Raw genomic sequence first — 9,733 nt, 5'->3', positions numbered from 1 at the left:
CTTAGTTATACAGGCCGGGGGAAACAACCTAGGTCATCACAAGAGCGCATAACTAATGGCAATAATGAAACTAGACACTGAGCGCTTCAGAGAATTTTTCACAAAACTAGCTATAGTATGGTCAGAGATTGTGCCGATAGCGGTATGGCAAGGTGCGCGAGACATCACGGCCATCGAACGGACAAGGCGGGTAATAAATATTCGGATGGCAAAATTTAGAAGAGACAGAGGCGGTGTAGTGGTACGACACTGACAACTGGAAGGAGATAAAGCAGGCCTCATACGGCCCGACGGTGTTCACTTAATGGATATTGGACTGGACATATTCCTGTCAGGACTCCAGGACGGAGTGGAACAAGCGTTAAGAGTGATGGGTGGGGGTCAGAGTCCTGCATACGTGTACGCAGGATCCTCCGTGGCCTGGAAATAGAAAGGACATGTTGGAGAGTTACACTTGTTGGCCAAGTTGCCGGAGTGGAGACCCAGGGCATGCTGCAACAAGCTGAATTATTTTAGAAATAAAATGTCTTTCTAATGGAATGAGTATAAAGAGTTAATAAAGCTGTGACCGATCCTCACCCATCCAGTTGTAAGAGTTACATTATTGTATTGTCAAGGAAAGGGGGGCGGTAGGGGGGCTGAGCGTCTGGGTTTGGTTGGGGGTCCCCACAGTCTGCCTAGGCTAGGTGCATTTAAAAATTCTTATTAGATACACAGGCGGTGCAGCTTGCTTCGCAGCTGGGCTACTACGCCCAAAGTATTGCCTAGGCTAGATGCAGTTAAAAATTCTACGCTGACTAGCAGACACTGAAGATTTGGAGCAGACCTCTGAGTAAACAGCTCTTCAGACTCAATCATCTGTGTTACCCCAAGCTATAGTGTATGTAGTTTCTTACAGTTAAAAGGGGGGGGGAGCGACTCAACCCACCTGGAATTGACGATGCCAACGTCACGAAAGACACAGCAAGGGGACTCCAAAAAGAGTTTCCATTTTTTCCCAAAATTGTGGCACAGACACCACTTAACCCTAGAACGCATACCTGGGGCCTCGCAGTCCCGCCCTGTTAATTGTTTTCTATTTTCTGCAAGATTACTTTAGTTAGAATTTTGAAACTCTAGGTATTCTTCATGTATATAGTTGTTTGTCATTTGAGTTTGAGTTATTCAATGTTATTTGCACACGGGCCTAAAAGGCCCCAGGTATATGAAAGTGTAGATTTTTATGGTCATGCGTTCTAGGGTTAAGTGGCATCAATTGCCCCACAGTTGCTTAAAACGGTTGGTGAGGTGATATTACCAAATCCTCAAGCTTTTAGCCTCCCAAGGATAACACAGGATTAGAAAAGTCCTTGCGAATCCATGATTTGTTCATCTTTATGAACGTGAGTCTGTCTACATTCTCAGTGGACAGCCGCGTGCTCTTATCTGTCAGCACACCATCAGCAGCGCTGAACACACGTTCAGAGAGAACACTGGCTGCAGGGCATGACAAGATCTCCAAGGCGTGAGTGGCGAGCTCCGGCCATTTTTCCAGATTGGAATACCAAAATGAGCAAGGGTCCAGTGACACAGTCATGGCTTCGATGTTCACTTGGAGATACTCCTGCACCATCCTCTCTAGGCATTGACTATGTGTCAGACTTCTTGTCTCCTGTGGCCTTGCAAAGGATGGTCTAAAAAAGTGGTGAAACGATTTCACAAAATTGCTGTTACCAGCAGATACTGTGTTACTGTTACGGTTTGAGTGATGAAGACTCGACAGTCCCGCAGTTGGCAAGTTAGAACTGTGAGATTCACTTCATGCACCACTGGTGTTTTGTGGAAAAGCACATGTAAGATTCTGCAACAGCGTCTGCAGATACTCCTGCATAAGTCAATCCCTTTTTATGGCAGGAATTATTTCGGCAAATTTACTTTTGTACCGGGGATCTAAGAGTGTGGCAACCCAGTAGTCGAGATTACTTTGAATTCTGCAATCTGAGGGTCATGTTGCAGGTAGACACTCATGTGTCTTGCGCATCCAGGAGGACCAAGTCCTTGTTGTGTTGGTAGCGAGGTAAGAATCATGCTTCTTTCCTCTGCCCTCTCCCCCCAACCTCGCACAACAGAAATGTGATCAAGGTCTCCCTCATCTGATGAGTCTTCCATGCCCATCGCCAGTTCATCCTCCACTTCTTCCTCGGCTCCTGCACCTTCCTCAACAGTTTGGCTGCTACCATGCGCCCTGTTTAATCCCTCTCCCCCACCCTCCCATGCCTGCCTCCTTGGTGCTGCCAACCGTCTGGACCTTGGAGATGTTATCCCTTCCGCATACGACTCCTCCTCTACTTCCTCCACCTCCTCTTGTCCGACCACCTGACTCTGAATTCTGTTTAATGTGTTCTCCAGCATGTAAATCACCAGAATAGTTATGCTGATAATGGCATCGTCGTCAGCACTAAACATCTTCGTCGCCATTTCAAAACTGTGCAGAAAGGTGTGTGGCGCCCCTGAGGGTGCAGTCATCACAGAGTTACTGCATCTCACCCAGAGGTGTGGTATCTCACCCTCAGGTAAGGAAGGCGTATGGCTCGGGACCCTAACACCTGCATCCAACACATACCCGCAGTGGGGTTAGGGCGAGATTGCTCCTAAGGGAGAGCACAGTCCCAGGTCCCTAGCTGGTGGGAGGATCCTATGTAGTGGGTGCTTAGGGGAGCAGCTTAGGGGAGCACATGACAGGGAGAGTATAAATAGGAAGCCATCTTAGAAAGAGCAAGCCAGTCAGAGGAGGAAAAGTGACAGGAGCAGAGGCTCGGCATGAGCTCTGCTCCGGAGGCGGGCCTAGCCTCGGAGGCCCAGGACTGAAGGAGAGAAGAGAGGAGTGGGAGCAGGAAGGCTCCAGGAACCGAAGGAACCCTAGGGCTACGGGCCGTGCAGAAGGCCACCTGTACTCCCGCTGCTACCAGGAGGTAGAGGGGTCAGGCCAGATAAGGGGAACCGGTCCCTCAACTAGAGGAGAAACAGCAAGGCTCAACTAGAAACCGGAGGCTGCAGCATTTCATGTACTGCAGGCAAAAGTCCACACCAGTCTCACTAAGAAGGTAGCCACATAGGACCCAGGGGACGGAACACAAGTCGCCCGCCAAGGCCCGAGGATACCGGATAGAAGTGTCACTGGGTGTGAGGTGCAGGGAGAAGGCCAGAGAAAGGACACACAGAAGGGGGTCCTGCTAAGTACTCCGGAGCTATCTGGGGGTGGACTGAGCCCCTCACTGAGTACGCACAGCACGACGGGTGAGATAGCTCTGGTACCTGTAATCTGGACTGCAACAAATGTGAGTAAAGATCTTGGGACTGCATCACACGGACTCTGTGTTCATTACTTACTCCCTGCACTTAAACCACCATCATCCACCCACACTGCCCTGAAGCTACACTCTTCCTGTGGTGAGTAATAATACCATTGCAGCAAAACCACCAGCTTCAGAGGACTGTTCCGCAGCGGCGGCCCCTTTGGCCGCACTCCACAGGTGGCGTAGTCGGACATTATAAAATCCATATATACAAATTACCGTTGGATTGACCGCCCTGGGTCACGGACCGGGTCACCGCCACAGTGACTACAACCCCCAGCGTCTACCGGCCCGGCTCCGGGTACCCCACGGCCCAGGGGGCGCGTCAACTTCATAGGTCCTGATCTGAGACCACTCCTGCTGTGTGATTTGCCCCACCTCTGGATCTCATTGGCCCAGGCTATATGTCAGAAAGTATTGCACCAGGGCTTGTCGGTGCTGCCACAGTCGCTGCAACATGTGCAGAGTTGAATTCCACCGTGTCGGCACATCGCATTTCAGCCGGTGAACTGGCAGGCCCAACGACTTCTGTAGAGATGTAAGTCGTTGAGCTGCGGGATGCGAACGGCGGAAGTGAGCACACAGCGACCGTGCCCTCTGCAGAAGGCCATCTAGTCCGGGATAGTTGTCTAAAAATTTATGGACAACCAGGTTCAACACGTGAGCCATACAAGGCACGTGTGTAACATTGCCCCGGCGAAGGGCCGCACCCAGGTTTGCAGCATTGTCGCACACGGCCTTCCCTGGTTGCAGGTCCAGTGGAGACAACCATTCATGAAACTGGGTCTCCAGAGCTGACCACAAGTCCTCAGCTGTGTGACAGACATTTCAAAGTAAACACTGATGCCGTTGAGCCCTGCTGCCAGCATAGTAAGGAGGTGCGCAGTTAGAAAGCAGGTGGCATTACCAGACAGGCTTTGGGTGCAGGTGGAGGACCGAGAGGAGGTTGAGGAGGCAAAAGCAGTGGAGGAACTTCTAGATAAAGAGGATTGACGTACAACTCGCGGGGACGGCAAGACTTGGACAGCAGCCCCTTGTCCTGCTGTCACCATAGTTACCCAGTGCCCTGTCAGCGACATGTAACGCCCCTGTCCATGCCTACTCGTCCAAGTGTCTGTGGTGAAATGCACCCTGTCACACACAGAGTTTCTCAAAGAAGCGGTGATGTTGTGTGCAACATGCTGGTGGAGCGCAGGCACACCTTTCTTTGAGTAGTAGTGCCGACTGGGCATCTGGTACTGGGGCACTGCGACGGACATAAGGTCTCAAAAATCCACTGTGTCCTTCAGGCGGAAAGGCAGCATTTCTGTAGCCAACAGCTTGCAGATGGTGAAATTCAACCTCTTAGCTTTCTCATGGCTAGGAGGAAATGGTCTTTTACTTGTCCACATCTGAGGGACCGAGGGCTGGCTGTTGTGCTTTGACGGGGTTGAGTAGGGTGTCCCTGGCAAACTGCCGGTCTGTGAGGAAGATGCAGGCGGACATGTTAGGTTGCCTTGATCCAAAGGTGGTGCTCTCGATGTCAGAGAGCTCTCAACACCAGCAGGTGTTTCCACTTCCCAATGAACTGACGACCTGCCAATCACACTGGCTGTTGCAGGTAAAGAGGTGGCAGGTCTGCATCCAAAAACATGTGTGACTGCTGTCCCCCCAGTCACAGAGGATGAAGAGGCCGCGGATGCACAAGATGGGGCAGACGGTGGTTGGCCCAGCCTGCTAGGCCGCATTGTAGCACAGTGAGCTTCCCACTGCAACTTATGCTTCATATCCATGTGACGGTACATGCATGAAGTACTCAAACTATGGATTTTTTGGCCTCTACTTAGCTTTTGGTGACAAATATTACAGATAACACGAGTTGGGTCATCCTTATCGATCTGAATAAATGCCCAGGCTATGCAAGGCTTAGAGCCCATGCAACCTGAAGAGCCACTACGACTTGTGGTCAGAGGTGGAGTTGTGGTTGAGGATGCAGTTGTTGACGTGCTTCCAGTACTCCGTCTCTGTCCAGGAAGGCGCAACCTAACCTCGTCGTCAATAGCATCTGTGACGCCCCGCTGCGCTTGGTATCACAGATCCTAGAAGAGTGTATTGATGGAATCCTCCACAAGTGGCCCCCATAAACATTCACACATCTCCACCTTCCACCTCAGACCAGCAGAGGGAGCCCGTTAGGGATATAAATAGGGAAGGTGGAGCTAGGCAGTTCAGTTCCTCTGAAGAGTTCCTGCAGTAGAGAAGCCTAAGAGAGGTCAGTCTGCAATGGAGCTCAGTCTAGTCTAGAGAACTCAGTTAATAGTTCAGCAGTGGAGCACGAGGCTCCTGCTAGCTAGATTCAGGGAGCCCAGATAGAGCTTAAGGTGTGCCAGAGTCATAAGATCGGTGAAGCGCGGCAAGCTGCCGTTAGTGTGTATAGCCTATTGAGGGCCCGAGTAGGCCGATGGCGAGTGGCGAGTTAGTACATAAGGGGCAGAGGAGCTTAACCAGCTCACCCCGAAGCATTTACCGGACACCGGATCCGAACTTACCGGGATCTCTATGACCCAGTAAGGCATAATCGGAATCCCTGGAGAACTACAAGTCCCAGGATCGCTAAGGTGCTGATACGTAACAGAGCCAGGAGACGCTTAGGCCCCGCATACTGGGAGCGTGAACTTCAAGAGAAGGCCCTACCACAAGGTCAGCCAGCGCAGGACAGAGACAAAGTTAGGCCTAGCTCCAGGCAGGTCAGAAACTTACTGCGCAGAGGCAAGAAACAGGAGGCCCTACACCCGCTCATTGGGGAGGATCCTGATATGCACCCTTCACCCTACAGTGCTCCAGGATGTGCCTGAATTTCCTCCAGTAAAAGGTACTGAAGTGACTACCGTGTCCGTTTCCGTTCTTGCTCTGACCCAGCTGGGTCTCGCCTGTCCTGCATTCCCCCTGCATACGCTGCCCTGAGACCTAGCTCCACCTGTGGGAGCTATACCATCGAGCTGCCTTATCACGGGCCTCAGTGGACTGCTGCAGCGCTGGTGCTTCTCACCAGATACCACAGGTGGTGTCACAAACTCTTATAAAATTAACAATTATCCACGCTTTTAAAGAGTGACCCCAGGGTACGGGCCAGGGAGCCGACCACCACGACATCCCAAAGGCCAGGCAAAGGCCCGGGTGACCTCATCGACTGGCTGACTGTGGGTTGACAGTAAGTGGGATCTCCAACCTTGTCATCATCACCCTGTGTGTTATCACACCCGTCGTCCTCAAAGCCAACCTCTTCCTGCCCTGACCGAAAAGTCAAGTTGTCGCTCCAATCAGGTATTTGAGTCTCATCATCGTCTTCATCATTGTCTCCACCAACAGGAGTTAAAGTTTGGGAACGAGGGTCTACATTATGCTCAGAACCTTCTTCATCTGGTCCTGGATCCGACTTATAAAGATTCTGGGCATCAGTGCAGATCATTTCCTCGTCTGGATTAACAGAAGCTCTGGAGCAGACCTCCGTTTCCCAGGCTATAGTATGAGTAAACAGCTGTGCAGACTCAACCATCTGTGTTACCCCATACTCAGACGGGCAGCTGGAGACTTGGGAGCTGTGAGGAAGCAAGTGCGATTGGGGTGACACCTCTGAGGACTAGAGTATTTGTGATGTTGAAGTTGAGGTGGAGGAGAGCCCACTTGATGGAGCACTTGATATCCGCTGAAGCACCTGCTGTTTTTGTGCCTCATCTGGAATTTGTAGCGATGGGCGTGTCCGTAACAAAGGGATCGTATCACATTGTCCACGAAAAGAAGTCGACATGTTAGTTTGGCTGGAAGATGGTCTTTCTTCTGCAGATGTTACTCCCCCCTCACCGCGGGGGGCTCGACCCACCAGCGGACAGGCACCAGTATTAGGAGAGGGGGGCTGGCCGTCAGGGTCCACCGCGGCTCTGGCACAAACCCGGCGACACGGAGGTGGCACGGGCAGGAACGGACTGGCCGTGTCGGCTTCTCACTTTTTGGATTTTAGAAGGGCATGACATGCCTATATCTGTGTCTCCCCCTATTTTACTCCTCCACCTCTTTTATTTTCGCATGACTATATGTACTTGTCACTTTTCCATGTGTTAGTTATGTCTTCTGAGCAGTTTGTCAGCTTTTGGACACCTTTGAAGGTGTTTCCTATGTGTTTCTATGTGTTTTTGTTTGCCTGCCATTGGTTTTAACGGTGTTCGAAGGTGTTCGACGAACAGTTCGACGAACAGTTCGGCGAACACACGGTTGTTCGACGAATCGAACCGAACTCGAACACTACGGGGGTGGCTCAACACTACTCTTCAATATTTCTCAGAATTCTGCTGTAGTTTAAAAATGCTTTGGAACTCTTCCATTGTTCTCGGAATTCCGCTGAAGTTTAAAAATGCTTTGGAACTTTCCCATTGTTCTCGGAATTCTGCTGACATTTATAAATGCTTTGGAACTCTTTCATTGTTCTCGGAATTCTGCTGACGTTTAAAAATGCTTCAGAACACTCCCATTATTCTCGGAATTCTGCTGAAGTGTAAAAATGCTTCGGAACTCTTCCATTTTTCTCGGTATTCCACTGAAGTTTAAAAATGCTTCGGACCTCTTCCATTGTTCTCGGAATTTTGCTGATGTATAAAAATGCTTCGGAACTCTTCCATTGTTCTCGGAATTCTGCTGGCGTTTAAAAATGCTTCGGAACTTTTCCATTTTTCTCGGTATTCCGCTGAAGTTTAAAAATGCTTTGGAACTTTCCATTGCTCTTGGAATTCTGGTGAAGTTTAAAAATGCTTTGGAACTTTTCCATTGTACTCGGAATTCTGCTGAAGTTTAAAAATGCTTCGGAACTCTTCCATTGTTCTCGTAATTCTGCTGACGTTTAAAAATGCTTCCGAACTCTTCCATTGTTCTTGGAATTCCGCTGACATTCAAAAATGCTTCAAAACTCTTCCATTGTTCTCAGAATTCCGCTGAAGTTTAAAAATGCTTCGTAACTCTTCCATTGTTCTCGGAATTCCGCTGACATTTAAAAATGCTTCGGAACTTTTCCTTTGTTCTCGGAATTCTGCTGACATTTATTTATGCTTTGGAACTCTTCCATTGTTCTCGGAAATCTGCTGACGTTTAAAAATGCTTCAGAACACTCCCATTGCTCTCGGAATTCCGCTGAAGTGTAAAAATGCTTCGGAACTCTTCCATTTTTCTCGGTATTCCGCTGAAGTTTAAAAATGCTTCGGACCTCTTCCATTGTTCTCGGAATTTTGCTGATGTTTAAAAATGCTTCGGAACTCTTCCATTGTTCTCGGAATTCTGCTGGCGTTTAAAAATGGTTCCGAACTCTTCCATTGTTCTCGGTATTCTGCTGACGTTTAAAAATGATTCGGAACTCTTCAATATTTCTCAGAATTCTGCTGTAGTTTAAAAATGCTTTGGAACTCTTCCATTGTTCTCGGAATTCTGCTGAAGTTTAAAAATGCTTCCGAACTCGTCCATTGTTCTCAGAATTCCGCTGAAGTTTAAAAATGCTTCGGAACTCTTCCATTTTTCTCGGAATTAAGCTGACATTTAAAAATGCTTTGGAACTTTCCCATTGTTCTCGGAATTCTGGTGACATTTATAAATGCTTTGGAACTCTTCCATTGTTCTCGGAATTCTGCTGACGTTTAAAAATGCTTCAGAACACTCCCATTGTTCTCAGAATTCCGCTGAAGTGTAAAAATGCTTCGGAACTCTTCCATTTTTCTCGGTATTCCACTGAAGTTTAAAAATGCTTCGGACCTCTTCCATTGTTCTCGGAATTTTGCTGATGTATAAAAATGCTTCGGAACTCTTCCATTGTTCTCGGAATTCTGCTGGTGTTTAAAAATGCTTCAGAACTTTTCCATTTTTCTCGGTATTCCGCTGAAGTTTAGAAATGCTTTGGAACTTTCCATTGCTCTCGGAATTCTGGTGAAGTTTAAAAATGCTTTAGAACTTTTCCATTGTACTCGGAATTCTGCTGAAGTTTAAAAATGCTTCGGAACTCTTCCATTGTTCTCGTAATTCTGCTGACATTTAAAAATGCTTCCGAACTCTTCCATTGTTCTCGGAATTCTGCTGGCATTTAAAAATCGTTCCGAACTCTTCCATTGTTCTCGGTATTCTGCTGACGTTTAAAATTGGTTCGGAACTCTTCAATATTTCTCAGAATTCTGCTGTAGTTTAAAAATGCTTTGGAACTCTTCCATTGTTCTCGGAATTCTGCTGAAGTTTAAAAATGCTTCTGAACTCATCCATTGTTCTCGGAATTCCGCTGAAGGTAAAAATGCTTCGGAACTCTTCCATTGTTCTCGGAATTAAGCAGACATTTAAAAATGCTTTTGAACTTTCCCATTGTTCTCGGAATTCTGCTGACATTTATAAATGCT

The sequence above is a fragment of the Phyllobates terribilis genome, unplaced genomic scaffold (assembly GCF_046119375.1).
Source record: "Phyllobates terribilis strain yellow unplaced genomic scaffold, ASM4611937v1 Scaffold_83__1_contigs__length_6671269, whole genome shotgun sequence".
In the NCBI taxonomy this organism is placed as follows: Eukaryota; Metazoa; Chordata; class Amphibia; order Anura; family Dendrobatidae; genus Phyllobates; species Phyllobates terribilis.
The sequence above is the reverse complement of the archived record's forward strand: the minus strand, read 5'-3'. Positions refer to the sequence as shown.